Consider the following 24,393-nt stretch of genomic DNA (forward strand, 5'->3'; position numbering starts at 1 on the left):
CATAGGAGTAAACTGAGCTCCAGGGAGGTTCGTCAACTTGCTCTGGCCCACACAGCACACCAGGGAGTCAGGATTGGGCCGGCAGTCTGCTGCACGCTGGAGGGCAGGACCTCTCTGGGGTGGCCTTTCCCTGCTCTGTGCACTCCTGCACTGTGGGCAATTTGAGGACAGGAAGTGGACGGCATCCACTTCTCTCCAAGGACATGGCCAACGTTCAACACAGGGGGTCTTCAAAAGGTTCACAGGAAATGGACGTTGTGAAAAATCTCTGCATGGATTTCAGTTGTTTTACACTAAAACAAACTTATACTAACTTGTTATAACCTTTCTGAACCAGATCCACGCTGAGGCACTAAGAAGGATGAGACACCCACTGAAAAGGACTCCTATCAGAGCAACACGAATTCCGCTAAAATGGCAGCAAAAACAAACATCAAATTTACGGTGAAGCTTGGGTGGAGGAATGAAGAATTCATTGATGTTTTATGTAAAGCTTATAAGGAGAGTCCCCCGAAGAAATCAGCTGTTGACGAAGGTACAGCTTGTTTTAAGAAGAGATGAGAAGATGTTGAAGATGAATCCTGCAGTGGCTATGAACACCATTGTGCCCAGATCAGCTTGCACCTGGGAGGCAGAGGATGTAGTGAGCCAACATCATGCCACTTCACTCCTGTCCGGGCGACGGGAGGGAAACTCTGGCAAAAAAAAAAAAAAAAAAAAAAAAAAAAAAGACATACACATCCAATAGAATGCTATTTAAAAATAAAAGAAGGGAAACATGTCATTTGTAACATGAATGAGCCTAGACGATGTTATACTGAGTGAAATAAAGCCGAGGCCGGGCACGGTGGCTCATGCCTCTAATCCCGGTTCTTTGGCATGCCAAGACAGGTGGAGCACTTGAGCCCAGGAGTTCGTGATCAACCTGGGCAACATGGAGAAAGCCCATCTCTAGAAAAAATACAACAATTAGCCAGGTGTGGTGTGGACGCCTGTGGTATTAGCTACTCAGGAGGCTGAAGTGGGAAGATCTCTTGACCGCGGGAGGTGGAGGCCATGGTGAGCCGTGTTTGTGTCACTGTACTCCAGCCTGGGTAACAGAGTGAGACCTTGTCTGGAAAGATGAATAAATACGTGACAAAGTTGTAAAGAGCAAGCACAGAAAGACAAATGCTGCATGATCTCACTTCTACGTGGAATCTAACAAAATTGAACTCATGCTTGTAGAGGGCAGAAAGGTGGTTACCAGAGGCAGGGGCCGTGGAGGGACTCGGGAGATGTTAGTCAAACAATACAAAATTTCAGATAGGAATAGTTCTAGAGATCTACTGAACAGCATGACAACTATAGTTAATAACTAAGCATTGTATACTTGAAAACAGCTGTAAGTGTAGATTGTAAACATGTTCTCATCACAATAAAATATGTATATAAGGAAATGAGTATGCTAATTAGCTCCATTTTGTCATTCCACAATGTATACATATATGAAACCTCATGTTGAATGCCATGAACATATATAATTTTTATTTTCAACTTAAAATTAAATTTAAATAAATTATGAAAATTAAAAGAAATAACACACAATAAAAAAAAATATTTTATTTTTGAAATCTCCAAAGAAGGAGTCTATGTTATAAAGGAAAAGAAAATTCCAGCAACGGTAAAATCAATCAGAAATGCCCTACTTCAGTGCTTTCCTCAGTTTGTGTGACAGAGTGGAAATCCAGTTCTTCACTAAGTCATTGTTCTGGAACAGGGTGTGTTTGTATATAGGTGTGTGGGGGCTCACATATACAAATTAAATTAATGGTACTGTAAGCATTCAAACTATCAGTTTACTTTAGTGAGGTACACACACACACACACGCACGCACGCACACACACACACACCCCCACACAAACACGTGTAAGTGTAGATTGTAAACATGTTCTCATCACAATGAAATATGTATGTGAGGAAATGAGTATGCTAATTAGCTCCATTTTGTCATTCCACAACGTATACATATATGAAACCTCATGTTGAACGACATGAACATATAATTTTTATTTTCAACTTAAAATTAAAATTTAAAGTTTAAATAAATTACGAAAATTAAAAGAATTATCGCACAATAAAAAAAAAAAGACTTTATTTATGGAATCTCCACAGAAGGAGTCTATGTTGTAAAGGAAAATTCCAGCAATGGTAAAATCAATCAGAAATGCCCTACTTCAGTGCTTTCCTCAATTTGTGTGACAGAGTGGAAATCCCGTTCTTCACTAAGTCATTGTTCTGGATCAGGGTGTGTTTGTATACAGGTGTGTTGGGGCTCACATATACAAATTAAATTAATGGTACTGTAAGCATTCAAACTATCAGTTTACTTTTGTTAGGTGCACATACACACACACACACACACACACGCACGCGCACACACACACACCCACACAAACAAGTGTAAAATCAGCCACTCCACCAAAACTAGCTACTTAGTATCTCATCTCTCATTGAAGATTCAAAATGGGAACATGGATTTAGACAGGCGTGATGATTCCTTCTCTCCTGGAGCCCAGTTGGAAGTCGCCTGACTGATTCAGACATTGTAATTGGTTGGTTGTGTGGAAGAATCCACTTTGACTCTCACCATACATACTCCTGGGAAGTCAGGTAGTGCAGCGGACAGAGCAAGGGCTCTGCAGCCAGGCGCCTGCACCTGACTTGTAGCTAGGATACCTCGGATAAACTGCTTAACACTTGTGCTTCAGTTTCCTCATCTGTAAAATGGGGATAAAACGCTATCTCTCTCACAACTATTATGAGGACTAACTGGGTTAATAGGTGCAAAGTACCAAGTACATAATAAACGAACCACCAGTGCTCCTTACAATCATGAGCATTTGGCGCAGGTGAAGACGCATGGTCTCTTGAGGTATAAAATTAAGCTTTATTTACCTACCCATTGGGTTGTTCCAAGGGTTAATGATACAGTGTTCACGATTTCCCAATGTAAGCCATTATAAGAAGGAAACATAGTTAACATGAATCGAATACCTACTATGTGCGATTGTTTCAAGGCCTGCCATGTGTTGCTTCATTCATGCCTTCTCGTGACCTTATGATCACGCTTTAAAGATAAAAACGTAGAAGCACAAAAACGTCCTTTGTCCAATATGACAAAGCCAGTAAGTGGTGGAAGTTGAATTTGAAGCCAGATGTGTAATTCCAGAGCCCAAGTGCTTCACCCACCTCAGCGTGGTGCCTCTACAGAAAAACAGGTAAGGGCACATGGAGGAGCAAATGCCTTGCCGTTGTTTTTAAATTCTTTTATTTTTACGATTGAAATTCCTAGAGACATTGATTCTGTGCCAGCCCCCGGGGGTGGGGGAAAACTCGGGTGGGGGGAGGGGAGGTTCCGAAAGCCCCAGAGAAGAGGAAGACGCCCAGCAGGGAAGACTGGCAGGAGGCTGGGGGGCCAGGGGGCTGGCTTTGTTCTCAGAGACCAAGGAAGTCCAGGTGGGCTGAGGGAGGTTAGCGGTGGAAGAAGGACAGAGGTCTGGGATGGGCAGAGGGATGGAGACAGTCGCGAGGGACCCCGGCAGGGACTCGGGGGCCTGGGAGTGGGGGCTCGGGGCTGGGGGAGGCGATTGGTGGAAGGATAGAGGTCTGGGAGGGGCAGAGGGATGGGGACAGTCGCGAGGGGCCGCGCGGGGGACTGGAAGTCGGGGTCGGGGTTAGTCTTGGCTTTTTGCCCTCTCCTGCAAAACCGGCTGCTTCGGTTTCTGTCGGTTTGCGGCCAGGTGGACTGGGTTAGCTCTCGGGAGCGATCGCAGTTGTGGAAGAGGCCTGGGTCTGAGGACAGGCCAGGGCGGCGGGAGAGGCGGACGGGTGGCCTCGCTGGATCCCAGCGCGCTCTCGGACTTTCCACATCACCAGCTGCAGGCAGGCGTTTGCGTCCTGGCAGGAGTCGTGCCCGTCCTGGCTGTCCTGGATGATCTGTCCGAGGTAGTCGGCCGTGAGATTCCTTAGGGAGCGCTTGTAGGGGAAACCCCGGTAGTGCGGGAAGAGCACCGCCGTGTCCACCACGGTGCTGTGGATCAGCTTCAGGGCCAGCAGGTCGCTCTCCAGGCTGTGCCCGATGAGGATGGTTTGGGCGCTGAAAAAGCTCAGCAGGATGGCTTGGACTTTCGGCAACGTGATGCTGGTCTGGGCGACGTCGGCCTCGGTCACGCCGGAAAACCTGGTGTTGTAGTCCACGATCTCGTTGTCGGGCTTGACGAAGGTGTCGTACACCACCCGCATGTCGGCGTCCACCACGGTGACACGGGTCAGCTCTAGGCCGTGCGTGGTGTAGCACATCTCACAGTCCAAGGCGTAGATGCCGGGATAAGCGTCTCTGGAAAACTCTTTCTTGAAGGTCTTCACGAAGCCATCCAGGCTCTCCTTGCGGCCGTCCCGCACGTGCTGCTTTGCCACCTGGCAGCCCACGGAGCCAGGAGCGGCTGCACAGCAGGTGTACTGGGTAAGCCGGCCTCCGGCCACTTGGCTGGAGCGGACCCTCCCCCAGTGGTAGTAACACACCTGGTCGCGTACACAGCGGCCCGAAGGCGACACCAGGTACTCGGTGCCACAGCGGCAGCAGACCCTGCGGGAGGAGTCGCCTGGCCCCTTCCCCTGGGCAGTGAAGAGGACGGCGCCTCTGGGCCGCTCGGGGTGCGGGAAGGGGTAGCCGTTCTCCTTGAGCTGCTCCCGAGTGAGCAGGAAGTCCTGGAGGCGGCTGTACAGAGCGGCCCTGCTGAGGCCGGGCATGGAGCTGGGGGTCAGGCCCTTCAGTCTCTTGAGGGCGTTCAGCACCACATTCAGGTAGACGTTCTTGTTGGGGCTGCGGTCGTGGGCCACCTTCTCCTCGTTCAGCGCCTTCTCCTTCGCCTCCTGCTCGGAGGCGCAGAACTGGAGACACTCTTTGGTGAGCAGTTGGAGATAGCCTCGGCGGATGACGGTGGGGACTCGGCACCCAGACTTTCGGAGGAGGATGGGTTTCTTCAGACTCCGTAAGGATGGACGATGGGCGATTCGCTTAGAGCTGTCGGTGGTGGAGGTCCTGTATGCCATCCCTGACCTGTTGTGCGTCTTCCATGGCTGTGTGCCGACCTTGGAGCCATCGGAGCGTTGGTGGCTGCTGGCCACCAGGGTTCTCTTGGCATCTGTGGGACCTGTGTCCAAGCAAGGGCTGGGAAAGTGGGCGATCCTCTTCCTCTCCCTGGGGGCTGAGATGCGGACTGCGGGGGGCCTCTCTGTCAGCCTTGGGGCGGCTGGCAGCCGGCAGGCCGATGCCCTCTGCGCAGGGAAGTACCACGCCTCCGTCACCATCTTGGGCCACTCTGGGGCCACGGCCGGACCGCTATTCTGAGGCTCCGCCTGGATCCCCACAAGCGCTGAGGCCTGGTTGTACATCTGGGGCACCCAGAGCCCGAAGTTCCGGGCAGGCTGATGAGAGGGCAGTGGGAGCTCTAGAGCCTCGAGGGCCAGCTCCTCGGCCACCTTCTTAGCTTCGGGATATCCGGGTGGGAACCAGCAAGGAGCTGTGGCTCTCAACATCTTGCTGCCTTCTGGAGCACTGGCCTGGCTCTGCTGCTCTGCGGACTCGCGGGCTTCAGTGAGTGCCGCGGCCGCCGCGCCTCGCCTTTATATAGGCACAGGGCAGAGTGGGCGGGACTTCTCCTTGATTAGATTGGCACTTCAATCCAATCACACTAAACCCAATTAATATTCCACCACACCGCAGCTTGGGAACGCCTCAGAGGGTCTGCGGATGGAATCAACTGGATCTCCTGGTTGCTACCCTTGGAGCTAGTGCTTTTCCTGAGTTAATTAACCGTCCCTGCCCAGCAGTCCTATCATGGCTACTGGTTCTGAGCTACAGAGGAGTAAACTGAGCTTCAGGGAGGTTCGTCAGCTTGCTCTGGCCCACACAGCACACCAGGGAGTCAGGATTGGGCCGGCAGTCTGCTGCACGTTGGAGGGCAGGACCTCACTGGGGTGGCCTTTCCCTGCTCTGTGCACTCCTGCACTGTGGGCAATTTGAGGACAGGAAGTGGACGGCATCCACTTCTCTCCAAGGACATGGCCAACGTTCAACACAGGGGGTCTTCAAAAGGTTCACAGAAAATGGACGTTGTGAAAAATCTCTGCATGGATTTCAGTTGTTTTACACTAAAACAAACTTATACTAACTTGTTATAACCTTTCTGAACCAGATCCACTCTGAGGCACTAAGAAGGATGAGACACCCACTGAAAAGGACTCCTATCAGAGCAACACGAATTCCGCTAACATGGCAGCAAAAACAAACATCAAATTTACGGTGAAGCTTGGGTGGAGGAATGAAGAATTCATTGATGTTTTATGTAAAGCTTATAAGGAGAGTCCCCCGAAGAAATCAGCTGTTGACGAAGGTACAGCTTGTTTTAAGAAGAGATGAGAAGATGTTGAAGATGAATCCTGCAGTGGCTATGAACACCATTGTGCCCAGATCAGCTTGCACCTGGGAGGCAGAGGATGTAGTGAGCCAACATCATGCCACTGCACTCCTGTCCGGGCGACGGGAGGGAAACTCTGTCAAAAAAAAAAAAAAAAAAAAAAAAGACATACACATCCAATAGAATGCTATTTAAAAAAAAAAGAAGGGAAACATGTCATTTGTAACATGAATGAGCCTAGATGATGTTATACTGAGTGAAATAAAGCCGAGGCCGGGCACGGTGGCTCATGCCTCTAATCCCGGTTCTTTGGCATGCCAAGACAGGTGGAGCACTTGAGCCCAGGAGTTGGCGATCAACCTGGGCAACATGGAGGAAGCCCATCTCTAGAAAAAATACAACAATTAGCCAGGTGTGGTGTGGACGCCTGTGGTATTAGCTACTCAGGAGGCTGAAGTGGGAGGAACTCTTGACCGCGGGAGGTGGAGGCCATGGTGAGCCGTGTTTGTGTCACTGTACTCCAGCCTGGGTGATAGAGTGAGACCCCCTCTGGAAAGATGAATAAATACGTGACAAAGTTGTAAAGAGCAAAGACAGAAAGACAAATGCTGCATGATCTCACTTCTACGTGGAATCTAACAAAATTGAACTCATGCTTGTAGAGAGCAGCAAGGTGGTTACCAGAGGCAGGGGCCGTGGAGGGACTCGGGAGATGTTAGTCAAACAATACAAAATTTCAGATAGGAATAGTTCTAGAGATCTACTGAACAGCATGACAACTATAGTTAATAACTAAGCATTGTATACTTGAAAACAGCTGTAAGTGTAGATTGTAAACATGTTCTCATCACAATGAAATATGTATGTGAGAAAATGAGTATGCTAATTAGCTCCATTTTGTCATTCCACAATGTATACATATATGAAACCTCATGTTGAATGCCATGAACATATATAATTTTTATTTTCAACTTAAAATTAAATTTAAATAAATTATGAAAATTAAAAGAAATAACACACAATAAAAAAAAAATATTTTATTTTTGAAATCTCCAAAGAAGGAGTCTATGTTATAAAGGAAAAGAAAATTCCAGCAACGGTAAAATCAATCAGAAATGCCCTACTTCAGTGCTTTCCTCAGTTTGTGTGACAGAGTGGAAATCCAGTTCTTCACTAAGTCATTGTTCTGGAACAGGGTGTGTTTGTATATAGGTGTGTGGGGGCTCACATATACAAATTAAATTAGTGGTATTGTAAGCATTCAAACTATCAGTTTACTTTAGTGAGGTACACAGACACACACACACACACACACACACACGCACGCACACACACACACACCCACACAAACAAGTGTAAAATCAGCCACTCCACAAAACTAGCTACATAGTGTCTCATCTCTCATTGAAGATTCAAAATGGGAACATGGATTTAGAGAGGTGTGATGATTCCTTCTCTCCTGGAGCCCAGGTGGAAGTCGCCTGACTGATTCAGACATTGTAATTGGTTGGTTGTGTGGAAGAATCCACTTTGACTCTCACCATACATACTCCTGGGAAGTCAGGTAGTGCAGCGGACAGAGCAAGGGCTCTGCAGCCAGGCGCCTGCACCTGACTTGTAGCTAGGATACCTCGGATAAACTGCTTAACACTTGTGCTTCAGTTTCCTCATCTGTAAAATGGGATAAAACGCTATCTCTCTCACAACTATTATGAGGACTAACTGGGTTAATAGGTGCAAAGTACCAAGTACATAATAAACGAACCACCAGTGCTCCTTACAATCATGAGCATTTGGCGCAGGTGAAGACGCATGGTTTCTTGAGGTATAAAATTAAGCTTTATTTACCTACCCCTTGGGTTGTTCCAAGGGTTAATGATACAGTGTTCACGATTTCCCAATGTAAGCCATTATAAGAAGGAAACATAGTTAACATGAATCGAATACCTACTATGTGCGATTGTTTCAAGGCCTGCCATGTGTTGCTTCATTCATGCCTTCTCGTGACCTTATGATCACGCTTTAAAGATAAAAACGTAGAAGCACAAAAACGTCCCTTGTCCAATATGACAAAGCCAGTAAGTGGTGGAAGTTGAATTTGAAGCCAGATGTGTAATTCCAGAGCCCAAGTGCTTCACCCACCTCAGCGTGGTGCCTCTACAGAAAAACAGGTAAGGGCACATGGAGGAGCAAATGCCTTGCCGTTGTTTTTAAATTCTTTTATTTTTACGATTGAAATTCCTAGAGACATTGATTCTGTGCCAGCCCCCGGGGGTGGGGGAAAGCTCGGGTGGGGGAGGGGAGGTTCCGAAAGCCCCAGAGAAGAGGAAGACGCCCAGCAGGGAAGACTGGCAGGAGGCTGGGGGGCCAGGGGGCTGGCTTTGTTCTCAGAGATCATGGAAGTCCAGGTGGGCTGAGGGAGGCTAGCGGTGGAAAAAAGGACAGAGGTCTGGGATGGGCAGAGGGATGGGGCCAGGCGCGAGGGACCGCGGCAGGGACTCGGGGGCCTGGGAGTGGGGGCTCGGGGCTGGGGGAGGCGATTGGTGGAAGGATAGAGGTCTGGGAGGGGCAGAGGGATGGGGACAGTCGCGAGGGGCCGCGGTAGGTACTCCGGGGGACTGGGAGTCCGGGTCGGGGTTAGTCTTGGCTTTTTGCCCTTTGGGCGGGACTTCTCCTTGATTAGATTGGCACTTCAATCCAATCACACTAAACCCAATTAATTTTCCACCACACCAAAGCAGCTTGGGAACGCCTCAGAGGGTCTGCGGATGGAATCAACTGGAACTCCTGGTTGCTACCCTTGGAGCTAGGTTGCTTTTCCTGAGTTAATTAACCGTCCCTGCCCAGCAGTCCTATCATGGCTACTGGTTCTGAGCTACATAGGAGTAAACTGAGCTCCAGGGAGGTTCGTCAACTTGCTCTGGCCCACACAGCACACCAGGGAGTCAGGATTGGGCCGGCAGTCTGCTGCACGCTGGAGGGCAGGACCTCTCTGGGGTGGCCTTTCCCTGCTCTGTGCACTCCTGCACTGTGGGCAATTTGAGGACAGGAAGTGGACGGCATCCACTTCTCTCCAAGGACATGGCCAACGTTCAACACAGGGGGTCTTCAAAAGGTTCACAGGAAATGGACGTTGTGAAAAATCTCTGCATGGATTTCAGTTGTTTTACACTAAAACAAACTTATACTAACTTGTTATAACCTTTCTGAACCAGATCCACGCTGAGGCACTAAGAAGGATGAGACACCCACTGAAAAGGACTCCTATCAGAGCAACACGAATTCCGCTAAAATGGCAGCAAAAACAAACATCAAATTTACGGTGAAGCTTGGGTGGAGGAATGAAGAATTCATTGATGTTTTATGTAAAGCTTATAAGGAGAGTCCCCCGAAGAAATCAGCTGTTGACGAAGGTACAGCTTGTTTTAAGAAGAGATGAGAAGATGTTGAAGATGAATCCTGCAGTGGCTATGAACACCATTGTGCCCAGATCAGCTTGCACCTGGGAGGCAGAGGATGTAGTGAGCCAACATCATGCCACTTCACTCCTGTCCGGGCGACGGGAGGGAAACTCAAAAAAAAAAAAAAAAAAAAAAAAAAAAGACATACACATCCAATAGAATGCTATTTAAAAATAAAAGAAGGGAAACATGTCATTTGTAACATGAATGAGCCTAGACGATGTTATACTGAGTGAAATAAAGCCGAGGCCGGGCACGGTGGCTCATGCCTCTAATCCCGGTTCTTTGGCATGCCAAGACAGGTGGAGCACTTGAGCCCAGGAGTTCGTGATCAACCTGGGCAACATGGAGAAAGCCCATCTCTAGAAAAAATACAACAATTAGCCAGGTGTGGTGTGGACGCCTGTGGTATTAGCTACTCAGGAGGCTGAAGTGGGAAGATCTCTTGACCGCGGGAGGTGGAGGCCATGGTGAGCCGTGTTTGTGTCACTGTACTCCAGCCTGGGTAACAGAGTGAGACCTTGTCTGGAAAGATGAATAAATACGTGACAAAGTTGTAAAGAGCAAGCACAGAAAGACAAATGCTGCATGATCTCACTTCTACGTGGAATCTAACAAAATTGAACTCATGCTTGTAGAGGGCAGAAAGGTGGTTACCAGAGGCAGGGGCCGTGGAGGGACTCGGGAGATGTTAGTCAAACAATACAAAATTTCAGATAGGAATAGTTCTAGAGATCTACTGAACAGCATGACAACTATAGTTAATAACTAAGCATTGTATACTTGAAAACAGCTGTAAGTGTAGATTGTAAACATGTTCTCATCACAATAAAATATGTATATAAGGAAATGAGTATGCTAATTAGCTCCATTTTGTCATTCCACAATGTATACATATATGAAACTCTCATGTTGAATGCCATGAACATATATAATTTTTATTTTCAACTTAAAATTAAATTTAAATAAATTATGAAAATTAAAAGAAATAACACACAATAAAAAAAAATATTTTATTTTTGAAATCTCCAAAGAAGGAGTCTATGTTATAAAGGAAAAGAAAATTCCAGCAACGGTAAAATCAATCAGAAATGCCCTACTTCAGTGCTTTCCTCAGTTTGTGTGACAGAGTGGAAATCCAGTTCTTCACTAAGTCATTGTTCTGGAACAGGGTGTGTTTGTATATAGGTGTGTGGGGGCTCACATATACAAATTAAATTAATGGTACTGTAAGCATTCAAACTATCAGTTTACTTTAGTGAGGTACACACACACACACACACACACACACGCACGCACGTACACACACACACCCCCACACAAACACGTGTAAGTGTAGATTGTAAACATGTTCTCATCACAATGAAATATGTATGTGAGGAAATGAGTATGCTAATTAGCTCCATTTTGTCATTCCACAACGTATACATATATGAAACCTCATGTTGAACGACATGAACATATAATTTTTATTTTCAACTTAAAATTAAAATTTAAAGTTTAAATAAATTACGAAAATTAAAAGAATTATCGCACAATAAAAAAAAAAAGACTTTATTTATGGAATCTCCACAGAAGGAGTCTATGTTGTAAAGGAAAATTCCAGCAATGGTAAAATCAATCAGAAATGCCCTACTTCAGTGCTTTCCTCAATTTGTGTGACAGAGTGGAAATCCCGTTCTTCACTAAGTCATTGTTCTGGATCAGGGTGTGTTTGTATACAGGTGTGTTGGGGCTCACATATACAAATTAAATTAATGGTACTGTAAGCATTCAAACTATCAGTTTACTTTTGTTAGGTGCACATACACACACACACACACACACGCACGCGCACACACACACACACAAACACCTCTAAAATCAGCCACTCCACCAAAACTAGCTACTTAGTATCTCATCTCTCATTGAAGATTCAAAATGGGAACATGGATTTAGACAGGCGTGATGATTCCTTCTCTCCTGGAGCCCAGTTGGAAGTCGCCTGACTGATTCAGACATTGTAATTGGTTGGTTGTGTGGAAGAATCCACTTTGACTCTCACCATACATACTCCTGGGAAGTCAGGTAGTGCAGCGGACAGAGCAAGGGCTCTGCAGCCAGGCGCCTGCACCTGACTTGTAGCTAGGATACCTCGGATAAACTGCTTAACACTTGTGCTTCAGTTTCCTCATCTGTAAAATGGGGATAAAACGCTATCTCTCTCACAACTATTATGAGGACTAACTGGGTTAATAGGTGCAAAGTACCAAGTACATAATAAACGAACCACCAGTGCTCCTTACAATCATGAGCATTTGGCGCAGGTGAAGACGCATGGTCTCTTGAGGTATAAAATTAAGCTTTATTTACCTACCCATTGGGTTGTTCCAAGGGTTAATGATACAGTGTTCACGATTTCCCAATGTAAGCCATTATAAGAAGGAAACATAGTTAACATGAATCGAATACCTACTATGTGCGATTGTTTCAAGGCCTGCCATGTGTTGCTTCATTCATGCCTTCTCGTGACCTTATGATCACGCTTTAAAGATAAAAACGTAGAAGCACAAAAACGTCCTTTGTCCAATATGACAAAGCCAGTAAGTGGTGGAAGTTGAATTTGAAGCCAGATGTGTAATTCCAGAGCCCAAGTGCTTCACCCACCTCAGCGTGGTGCCTCTACAGAAAAACAGGTAAGGGCACATGGAGGAGCAAATGCCTTGCCGTTGTTTTTAAATTCTTTTATTTTTACGATTGAAATTCCTAGAGACATTGATTCTGTGCCAGCCCCCGGGGGTGGGGGAAAACTCGGGTGGGGGAGGGGAGGTTCCGAAAGCCCCAGAGAAGAGGAAGACGCCCAGCAGGGAAGACTGGCAGGAGGCTGGGGGGCCAGGGGCCTGGCTTTGTTCTCAGAGACCAAGGAAGTCCAGGTGGGCTGAGGGAGGTTAGCGGTGGAAGAAGGACAGAGGTCTGGGATGGGCAGAGGGATGGAGACAGTCGCGAGGGACCCCGGCAGGGACTCGGGGGCCTGGGAGTGGGGGCTCGGGGCTGGGGGAGGCGATTGGTGGAAGGATAGAGGTCTGGGAGGGGCAGAGGGATGGGGACAGTCGCGAGGGGCCGCGCGGGGGACTGGAAGTCGGGGTCGGGGTTAGTCTTGGCTTTTTGCCCTCTCCTGCAAAACCGGCTGCTTCGGTTTCTGTCGGTTTGCGGCCAGGTGGACTGGGTTAGCTCTCGGGAGCGATCGCAGTTGTGGAAGAGGCCTGGGTCTGAGGACAGGCCAGGGCGGCGGGAGAGGCGGACGGGTGGCCTCGCTGGATCCCAGCGCGCTCTCGGACTTTCCACATCACCAGCTGCAGGCAGGCGTTTGCGTCCTGGCAGGAGTCGTGCCCGTCCTGGCTGTCCTGGATGATCTGTCCGAGGTAGTCGGCCGTGAGATTCCTTAGGGAGCGCTTGTAGGGGAAACCCCGGTAGTGCGGGAAGAGCACCGCCGTGTCCACCACGGTGCTGTGGATCAGCTTCAGGGCCAGCAGGTCGCTCTCCAGGCTGTGCCCGATGAGGATGGTTTGGGCGCTGAAAAAGCTCAGCAGGATGGCTTGGACTTTCGGCAACGTGATGCTGGTCTGGGCGACGTCGGCCTCGGTCACGCCGGAAAACCTGGTGTTGTAGTCCACGATCTCGTTGTCGGGCTTGACGAAGGTGTCGTACACCACCCGCATGTCGGCGTCCACCACGGTGACACGGGTCAGCTCTAGGCCGTGCGTGGTGTAGCACATCTCACAGTCCAAGGCGTAGATGCCGGGATAAGCGTCTCTGGAAAACTCTTTCTTGAAGGTCTTCACGAAGCCATCCAGGCTCTCCTTGCGGCCGTCCCGCACGTGCTGCTTTGCCACCTGGCAGCCCACGGAGCCAGGAGCGGCTGCACAGCAGGTGTACTGGGTAAGCCGGCCTCCGGCCACTTGGCTGGAGCGGACCCTCCCCCAGTGGTAGTAACACACCTGGTCGCGTACACAGCGGCCCGAAGGCGACACCAGGTACTCGGTGCCACAGCGGCAGCAGACCCTGCGGGAGGAGTCGCCTGGCCCCTTCCCCTGGGCAGTGAAGAGGACGGCGCCTCTGGGCCGCTCGGGGTGCGGGAAGGGGTAGCCGTTCTCCTTGAGCTGCTCCCGAGTGAGCAGGAAGTCCTGGAGGCGGCTGTACAGAGCGGCCCTGCTGAGGCCGGGCATGGAGCTGGGGGTCAGGCCCTTCAGTCTCTTGAGGGCGTTCAGCACCACATTCAGGTAGACGTTCTTGTTGGGGCTGCGGTCGTGGGCCACCTTCTCCTCGTTCAGCGCCTTCTCCTTCGCCTCCTGCTCGGAGGCGCAGAACTGGAGACACTCTTTGGTGAGCAGTTGGAGATAGCCTCGGCGGATGACGGTGGGGACTCGGCACCCAGACTTTCGGAGGAGGATGGGTTTCTTCAGACTCCGTAAGGATGGACGATGGGCGATTCGCTTAGAGCTGTCGGTGGTGGAGGTCCTGTATGCCATCCCTGACCTGTTGTGCGTCTTCCATGGCTGTGTGCCGACCTTGGAGCCATCGGAGCGTTGGTGGCTGCTGGCCACCAGGGTTCTCTTGGCATCTGTGGGACCTGTGTCCAAGCAAGGGCTGGGAAAGTGGGCGATCCTCTTCCTCTCCCTGGGGGCTGAGATGCGGACTGCGGGGGGCCTCTCTGTCAGCCTTGGGGCGGCTGGCAGCCGGCAGGCCGATGCCCTCTGCGCAGGGAAGTACCACGCCTCCGTCACCATCTTGGGCCACTCTGGGGCCACGGCCGGACCGCTATTCTGAGGCTCCGCCTGGATCCCCACAAGCGCTGAGGCCTGGTTGTACATCTGGGGCACCCAGAGCCCGAAGTTCCGGGCAGGCTGATGAGAGGGCAGTGGGAGCTCTAGAGCCTCGAGGGCCAGCTCCTCGGCCACCTTCTTAGCTTCGGGATATCCGGGTGGGAACCAGCAAGGAGCTGTGGCTCTCAACATCTTGCTGCCTTCTGGAGCACTGGCCTGGCTCTGCTGCTCTGCGGACTCGCGGGCTTCAGTGAGTGCCGCGGCCGCCGCGCCTCGCCTTTATATAGGCACAGGGCAGAGTGGGCGGGACTTCTCCTTGATTAGATTGGCACTTCAATCCAATCACACTAAACCCAATTAATATTCCACCACACCGCAGCTTGGGAACGCCTCAGAGGGTCTGCGGATGGAATCAACTGGAACTCCTGGTTGCTACCCTTGGAGCTAGGTTGCTTTTCCTGAGTTAATTAACCGTCCCTGCCCAGCAGTCCTATCATGGCTACTGGTTCTGAGCTACAGAGGAGTAAACTGAGCTTCAGGGAGGTTCGTCAGCTTGCTCTGGCCCACACAGCACACCAGGGAGTCAGGATTGGGCCGGCAGTCTGCTGCACGTTGGAGGGCAGGACCTCACTGGGGTGGCCTTTCCCTGCTCTGTGCACTCCTGCACTGTGGGCAATTTGAGGACAGGAAGTGGACGGCATCCACTTCTCTCCAAGGACATGGCCAACGTTCAACACAGGGGGTCTTCAAAAGGTTCACAGAAAATGGACGTTGTGAAAAATCTCTGCATGGATTTCAGTTGTTTTACACTAAAACAAACTTATACTAACTTGTTATAACCTTTCTGAACCAGATCCACTCTGAGGCACTAAGAAGGATGAGACACCCACTGAAAAGGACTCCTATCAGAGCAACACGAATTCCGCTAACATGGCAGCAAAAACAAACATCAAATTTACGGTGAAGCTTGGGTGGAGGAATGAAGAATTCATTGATGTTTTATGTAAAGCTTATAAGGAGAGTCCCCCGAAGAAATCAGCTGTTGACGAAGGTACAGCTTGTTTTAAGAAGAGATGAGAAGATGTTGAAGATGAATCCTGCAGTGGCTATGAACACCATTGTGCCCAGATCAGCTTGCACCTGGGAGGCAGAGGATGTAGTGAGCCAACATCATGCCACTGCACTCCTGTCCGGGCGACGGGAGGGAAACTCTGTCAAAAAAAAAAAAAAAAAAAAAAAGACATACACATCCAATAGAATGCTATTTAAAAAAAAAAGAAGGGAAACACGTCATTTGTAACATGAATGAGCCTAGATGATGTTATACTGAGTGAAATAAAGCCGAGGCCGGGCACGGTGGCTCATGCCTCTAATCCCGGTTCTTTGGCATGCCAAGACAGGTGGAGCACTTGAGCCCAGGAGTTGGCGATCAACCTGGGCAACATGGAGGAAGCCCATCTCTAGAAAAAATACAACAATTAGCCAGGTGTGGTGTGGACGCCTGTGGTATTAGCTACTCAGGAGGCTGAAGTGGGAGGAACTCTTGACCGCGGGAGGTGGAGGCCATGGTGAGCCGTGTTTGTGTCACTGTACTCCAGCCTGGGGTGATAGAGTGAGACCCCCTCTGGAAAGATGAATAAATACGTGACAAAGTTGTAAAGAGCAAAGACAGAAAGACAAATGCTGCATGATCTCACTTCTACGTGGAATCTAACAAAATTGAACTCATGCTTGTAGAGAGCAGCAAGGTGGTTACCAGAGGCAGGGGCCGTGGAGGGACTCGGGAGATGTTAGTCAAACAATACAAAATTTCAGATAGGAATAGTTCTAGAGATCTACTGAGCAGCATGACAACTATAGTTAATAACTAAGCATTGTATACTTGAAAACAGCTGTAAGTGTAGATTGTAAACATGTTCTCATCACAATGAAATATGTATGTCAGAAAATGAGTATGCTAATTAGCTCCATTTTGTCATTCCACAATGTATACATATATGAAACCTCATGTTGAATGCCATGAACATATATAATTTTTATTTTCAACTTAAAATTAAATTTAAATAAATTATGAAAATTAAATGAAATAACACACAATAAAAAAAAAATATATTTTATTTTTGAAATCTCCAAAGAAGGAGTCTATGTTATAAAGGAAAAGAAAATTCCAGCAACGGTAAAATCAATCAGAAATGCCCTACCCAGTGCTTTCCTCAGTTTGTGTGACAGAGTGGAAATCCAGTTCTTCACTAAGTCATTGCTCTGGAACAAGGTGTGTTTGTATATAGGTGAGTGGGGGCTCACATATACAAATTAAATTAATGGTACTGTAAGCATTCAAACTATCAGTTTACTTTAGTGAGGTACACAGACACACACATACACACACACACCCACGCACGCACACACACACACACACAAACACGTGTAAAATCAGCCACTCCACCAAAACTAGCTACTTAGTATCTCGTCTCTCATTGAAGATTCAAAATGGGAACATGGATTTAGAGAGGTGTGATGATTCCTTCTCTCCTGGAGCCCAGCTGGAAGTCGCCTGACTGATTCAGACATTGTAATTGGTTGGCTGTGTGGAAGAATCCACTTTGACTCTCACCATACATACTCCTGGGAAGTCAGGTAGTGCAGCGGACAGAGCAAGGGCTCTGCAGCCAGGCTGCTGCACCTGACTTGTAGCTAGGATACCTCGGATAAACTACATAACACTTGTGCTTCAGTTTCCTATCTGTAAAATGGGGATAAGAACGCTATTCCTCTCACAACTATTAAGAGGACTAACTGGGTTAATAGGTGCAAAGTACCAAGTACATAATAAACGAACCACCAGTGCTCCTTACAATCATGAGCATTTGGCGCAGGTGAAGACGCATGGTCTCTTGAGGTATAAAATTAAGCTTTATTTACCTACCCATTGGGTTGTTCCAAGGATTAATGATACAGTGTTCACGAATTCCCATTATAAGCTATTATAAGAAGGAAACAGAGTTAACATGAATGGAGTACCTACTATGTGCGATTGTTTCAAGGCTTGCCATGTGTTGCTTCATTCATTCCTCACCGTGACAATTATGATTACACATTAAAGAAAAAACGTAGACGCACAAAGACGTCTTTTGTCGAATATGACAAAGCCAGTAAGTGGTGGAAGTTGAATTTGAAGCCAGATGTGTAATTCCAGAGCCCAAGTGCTTCACCCACCTCAGCGTGGTGCCTCTACAGAAAAACAGGTAAGGGCACATGGAGGAGCAAATGCCTTGCCGTCGTTTTTAAATTCTTTTATTTTTACGATCGAAATTCCTAGAGACATTGATTCTGTGCCTGCCTCTGGGGGTGGGGGAAAGCTCGGGTGGGGGAGGGGAGGTTCCGAAAGCCCCAGAGAAGAGGAAGACGCCCAGGAGGGAAGACTGGCAGGAGGCTGGGGGGCCAGGGGGCTGGCTTTGTTCTCAGAGATCATGGAAGTCCAGGTGGGCTGACAGAGGCTAGCGGTGGAAGGAGGACAGAGGTCTGGGAGGGGCAGAGGGATGGGGCCAGGCGCGAGGGACCGCGGCAGGGACTCGGGGGCCTGGGAGTGGGGGCTCGGGGCTGGGGGAGGCGATTGGTGGAAGGATAGAGGTCTGGGAGGGGCAGAGGGATGGGGACAGTCGCGAGGGGCCGCGGTAGATACTCCGGGGGACTGGGAGTCGGGGTCGGGGTAGTCTTGGCTTTTTGCCCTTTGGGCGGGACTTCTCCTTGATTAGATTGGCACTTCAATCCAATCACACTAAACCCAATTAATTTTCCACCACACCGCAGCTTGGGAACGCCTCAGAGGGTCTGCGGATGGAATCAACTGGAACTCCTGGTTGCTACCCTTGGAGCTAAGGTTGCTTTTCCTGAGTTAATTAACCGTCCCTGCCCAGCAGTCCTATCATGGCTACTGGTTCTGAGCTACATAGGAGTAAACTGAGCTTCAGGGAGGTTCGTCAGCTTGCTCTGGCCCACACAGCACACCAGGGAGTCAGGATTGGGCTGGCAGTCTGCTGCACGCTGGAGGGCAGGACCTCTCTGGGGTGGCCTTTCCCTGCTCTGTGCACTCCTGCACTGTGGGCAATTTGAGGACAGGAAGTGGACGGCATCCACTTCTCTCCAAGGACATGGCCAAGGTTCAACACAGGGGATCTTCAAAAGGTTCACAGAAAATGGACGTTGTGAAAAATCTCTGCATGGATTTCAGTTGTTTTACACTAAAACAAACTTATACTAACTTGTTATAACCTTTCTGAACCAGATCCACGCTGAGGCACTATGAAGGATGAGACACCCACTGAAAAGGACTCCTATCAGAGCAACACGAATTCCGCTAAAATGGCAGCAAAAACAAACATCAAATTTACGGTGAAGCTTGGGTGGAGGAATGAAGAATTCATTGATGTTTTATGTAAAGCTTATAAGGAGAGTCCCCCGAAGAAATCAGCTGTTGACGAAGGTACAGCTTGTTTTAAGAAGAGATGAGAAGATGTTGAAGATGAATCCTGCAGTGGCTATGAACACCATTGTGCCCAGATCAGCTTGCACCTGGGAGGCAGAGGATGTAGTGAGCCAACATCATGCCACTGCACTCCTGTCCGGGCGACGGGAGGGAAACTCTGTCAAAAAAAAAAAAAAAAAAAAAAAAAAAAGACATACACATCCAATAGAATGCTATTTAAAAAAAAAAAGAAGGGAAACATGTCATTTGTGACATGAATGAGCCTAGATGATGTTATACTGAGTGAAATAAAGCCGAGGCCGGGCACGGTGGCTCATGCCTCTAATCCCGGTTCTTTGGCATGCCAAGACAGGTGGAGCACTTGAGCCCAGGAGTTGGCGATCAACCTGTGCAACATGGAGAAGGCCCATCTCTAGAAAAAATACAACAATTAGCCAGGTGTGGTGTGGACACCTGTGGTATTAGCTACTCAGGAGGCTGAAGTGGGAGGATCTCTTGACCGCGGGAGGTGGAGGCCATGGTGAGCCGTGTTTGTGTCACTGTACTCCAGCCTGGGTGACAGAGTGAGACCCCCTCTGGAAAGATGTATAAATACGTGACAAAGTTATAAAGAGCAAAGACAGAAAGACAAATGCTGCATGATCTCACTTCTACCTGGAATCTAACAAAATTGAACTCATGCTTGTAGAGAGTAGAAAGGTGGTTACCAGAGGCAGGGGCCGTGGAGGGACTCGGGAGATGTTAGTCAAACAATACAAAATTTCAGATAGGAATAGTTCTAGAGATCTACTGAACAGCATGACAACTATAGTTAATAACTAAGCATTGTATACTTGAAAACAGCTGTAAGTGTAGATTGTAAACATGTTCTCATCACAATAAAATATGTATATAAGGAAATGAGTATGCTAATTAGCTCCATTTTGTCATTCCACAATGTATACATATATGAAACCTCATGTTGAATGCCATGAACATATATAATTTTTATTTTCAACTTAAAATTAAATTTAAATAAATTATGAAAATTAAAAGAAATAACACACAATAAAAAAAAATATTTTATTTTTGAAGTCTCCAAAGAAGGAGTCTATGTTATAAAGGAAAAGAAAATTCCAGCAACGGTAAAATCAATCAGAAATGCCCTACTTCAGTGCTTTCCTCAGTTTGTGTGACAGAGTGGAAACAAACATCAAATTTACGGTGAAGCTTGGGTGGAAGAATGAAGAATTCATTGATGTTTTATGAAAAGCTTCTAAGGACAGTCCCCCAATGAAATCAGCTGTTTATATATGTATAACTTGTTTTAATGAGCAGAGTTTTCAGTGAAAATTTCATACCGGAGGAGTCACGATCTTGTGTCATGTCTTCGACGAATTGTAACCGGAAAATGGAACCTTGCTTTTCCAATATTATCCTGAAGACAAAGCATCATCAAGGCGATGGCTTCCAAGAGGTGGCTGTTGTCCCCTCAAAGGATAAGCGGGCCATTTGAAAGCCGCCATCTTGGGACCAGTGTTTTGGGACACTCAAGGTATTTTTCTTGTTGACTTCCTGAAGGGCCAAACATCTGCTTATTAGGAGAATGTTTTGAGAAACTTAGACAAAGCTTTAGCAGAAAAATGCTCGGAAAATCTCACCAGAGTCCTTTTTCACCACATCAATGCTCTGCTCATTCCTCTCATTAAACAAGGGCAGTTTTGTCAGTTTCAATGAGCTATCATGAGGAATTCACCTTACAGCCTGATTTTACTCCTTCTAACTTCTTTTTGTTTCCTAATTATAAAAAGTCTCCTTGCCTTACTTGGAAGGATGAGAGATGGGATCGTCCTGTTCTCTCCCAGGACAGGGTGGTCAGACTTGAGTTTCCTTTCTCCTCACTCTTCTCTTCCTTGAGGGAGCTGCTGTGCCAGACAGACCTTGTCCTCTGTCTTGACACTAACAGATTCTTTTAAGATTCTCACCGGCATTCCTCCATGGGGTCAAAGTCGATGGACTTATTTCTTCAGGGTTCAGTGGTCCACATCCTTACCCGCACCTTTGCCAGTGCAGGGTGGGGTACAGGAGTGGGAAAGTGGGTGGCTCAGAGCCCACTTCTTCAGCTTGGGGGTATCCTGGGAGGAACCCTTGTCCACTGAGCAGGTCTTCATCTCCACCAACTTCTCCAGTGGGACATTTCCGGCACCCCTTCTTGTTCAGCAGCTTATGGGGGCCAGGTGAACCTCTGCTAGTAACCAGCCTTAAGCCCTTTCTCCATTTCACTTATTTTTACGATGCCTAGGTAACTTTCGAACCTCATTATCCAGAACAGCAAAGGGACAAGGGGTGAGAAGAGTGGCAGTCTGGGTTTGCAGCATGGTGCTGCCTTAGAGGAGTTGTTCAGTCTTCGGTTGTGTGAATCTTCACCTGGCTGATTTGTGGGAATCCCTCCACAAATTCCCGAAATTTTGTAGGTTTTGCCTTCCAATATTCATTTTTACAATGTTGAGTGCTTTAAGTGACTTTAAATGACTAAGCATGAAGAGTGCTATGCTGGAAAGTGATGATATGGGTGGTAGGGACTCCTCGGAATAGACGAGTAGAGTTTTACTATTATAACTAGGAGGCTAATAAAAAAGGAACTGAACATTATCCACAATAAAAGAAGCACAGACTCACAAAACCCCATACCAACTACACTAAAATGGAAATCATTCTATTTGGAAACACAGCTTAATTGGAAAACATTAAATAATCTCATCAAACATTTTTTTTTTTTAGTGGATGGCAGGGCTATGCAGGGAAAACAGCAATGATTCTGGCACCTACTTAACTTTATTCCATTAAATTCACCCAACAAGCCTCCAGAGAAGATAGTACTGCTTTGATATTACAAAGGGAAAAATAGGTATGGCATCTCTTAAAAGCATGATATTCTAGGATTGGAATAACTTTAAATCCACAGATAAATTTCTGAGGGATTTTTGCCATAGGGTACCTTCCACCTTACTGTAAACAACATCTTAAATTTGTCTGCAATGCTAATGGATTACATGCATGCAACCGGAAAAAGCACAGTATGAGAAGCTCTTGCTTAACAACTCATTGTGAGCACTAGTGAAAAGTGTGGGGTCTCATCACTTTTCCCTCCGTGTTTTGCCTGTTGGTTTCTCCACACTATCAGGAGCATTTCACCAACTCACTGTGGCTCAGTGCCCCCTACGCAGCCTGTTGCGGAAATCAGTGAGTATTGAAGACCTGCCTCTGGTGTGTCAGGAAGTTGTGCCTTCTGGCCACTCTGATTTGCGATCTTCTCCCTCAGTGTACAGCCACCTACACCTGGGTAATCAACATTGCCAGCATGGTAAGAATGTCCCTTCATCACTATTGCCGCTAGTCTTTCCCACTCCTGTGCCCTGTTTCTTCTTTATTTGAACCCAAGAATGAGTAAATATAATATTTTCAAACATCTCTCCCCCTTCACTGTTACTTCCAACATTCCACCATCCTAATTCCATCAGAAGCATTTAGTCTCTCCATCCTAAGGTGGTGAAATCCCTGTAGGCATTTATAAGTATACCTGGACATAAGAAATAGGACACACCATTTTATTAACTAAATATATGATTGCTAGGTTTGTATTTATGCTTTGTTTATTTTGTTTTATAAATATGTATCACTCGCATGGTTCAAAATGCAGTAGGCACAGAGAGTATATATGATAGAAACAGATCGTCCTTCCCCGCACTCAGCAACCGAGTTTTTCCTCACATGGGCACTCAAAGGTTTCATTGTCCCAAATATCAGCCTAAGCGCAGTTTACGTTTAGTAAGCGATAACTATAAATAGTCCCACATCCAAAGGGAGAGGAATTAGGTTTCACCTTTTCAAGGAAGGACCATCAAGGATTTTTCCATGTACTTAAAAACCATCCCACGTATACAACCATTTTTATTGACACAAATTTAGTAGGAAAAAAAAAGACTCCACTTCTTAATTTGTTTTATTTAACAATAAGTCTTGAAGATCATTCCAAGTTAACATTTTGAAAGTTTGCTTTATTTTGTTTTGGCTGCATAGTATTCCTCTGTAAGGATGAACGTACTATAATTTACTTAGCCAGCCTCTTACTGATGTGCAATTAAGTAGTTTTTAAATCACTTACTCTTAAAAATATTGTTTCTCACACATAAATATTTCCATGAAGTAAATTTGTTGAAGTAGGATTGTTGGATCAAAGAATCCATCCATTTGTGATTTTGAAAAATTTGTACTGTATTTGTGATATTGTAAAATTTGCCATCATAGACGACATTCTAATTTACACCACCACCAGCATAGGGAAGGCGTATGGAAAAGCACCATTTAGAAGACACATTTTCTCTTCATTTCAGTTGAAAGAATCTGACATTGCAGCCATTGTCTTCTTCCATAATGACAATGGAGGGGAAAACATGAGATGACAAATTACCTTCATGTATCTTTCTGTCATAAGCAGCTCCCAGAGCTAGAAATACCCAAGGCAATTATTTTAAAGAAGCACAGATGTAAATTCTCCTGTGCTGGAGGCAAGTCTGCCACTAACATTTGCAGATAAAACACATCACCGACTTCTACATTCTGCCCTTCTTCAGCATGAAAGGTTTCCTCTGTGGCAAAGATGGAATATGCAATCACGTATTGATTCATGTATTTAACAGATGTCTATGTATTTCCTACCTACCATGTGTCTGGTGATGTACACCCTCAGGCAGCTTATTGTGAAATTACAATATCTAGAGACCAAGGCTAAAGTGAAGCCAAACCCCAGCACAGATGATGGAAGGAGAACCCTGCTGTGGAAAGGAGAGTCATTCTAGTTCAAAAGGAGAGGAAACACAGCAATTCTGTCTGGCAAACAAAAGCTGTTTTTACTTTTTCACTTTTTCGGGTTTTGTCCTTGTAATCTCACAGCACAGTTGTTCAGAGTATGGGTTTTGGATTAAAATTGCTCTTCTATACATCTTAACACTTCTGTTTCCTCATCTGTGAAATGCCAGTGATAGTCGGAATTCTCTCATGGGTTACAGTGAAGATTAAACAGAGCAACATAAGCTCAATTCTTAGATTAGAGATTTGCAGATACGAAACTAGCTAAAAGCGTTAGCTTTTAAATATTAAAATAATATTACTACATTTAATGTTATATTTTTATACCATTGTT

At 46.9% G+C, this 24,393-nt stretch overlaps 1 protein-coding gene and 2 pseudogenes across 2 annotated transcripts in view; 1 reads left to right on the forward strand and 2 right to left on the reverse strand.

Moving 5' to 3' along the window:
- Nucleotides 1-24,393, forward strand: part of RBIS (ribosomal biogenesis factor) — an 872,964-nt gene that overhangs the window by 496,376 nt on the left and 352,195 nt on the right. The gene's annotated exons all lie outside the window — the stretch shown is intronic.
- LOC126960666 (exonuclease GOR-like) lies at nucleotides 3,515-5,615 on the reverse strand (annotated as a pseudogene).
- Nucleotides 12,851-14,951, reverse strand: LOC126960667 (exonuclease GOR-like; annotated as a pseudogene).

The sequence above is a fragment of the Macaca thibetana genome, chromosome 8 (assembly GCF_024542745.1).
Source record: "Macaca thibetana thibetana isolate TM-01 chromosome 8, ASM2454274v1, whole genome shotgun sequence".
Classification (NCBI taxonomy): domain Eukaryota; kingdom Metazoa; phylum Chordata; class Mammalia; order Primates; family Cercopithecidae; genus Macaca; species Macaca thibetana.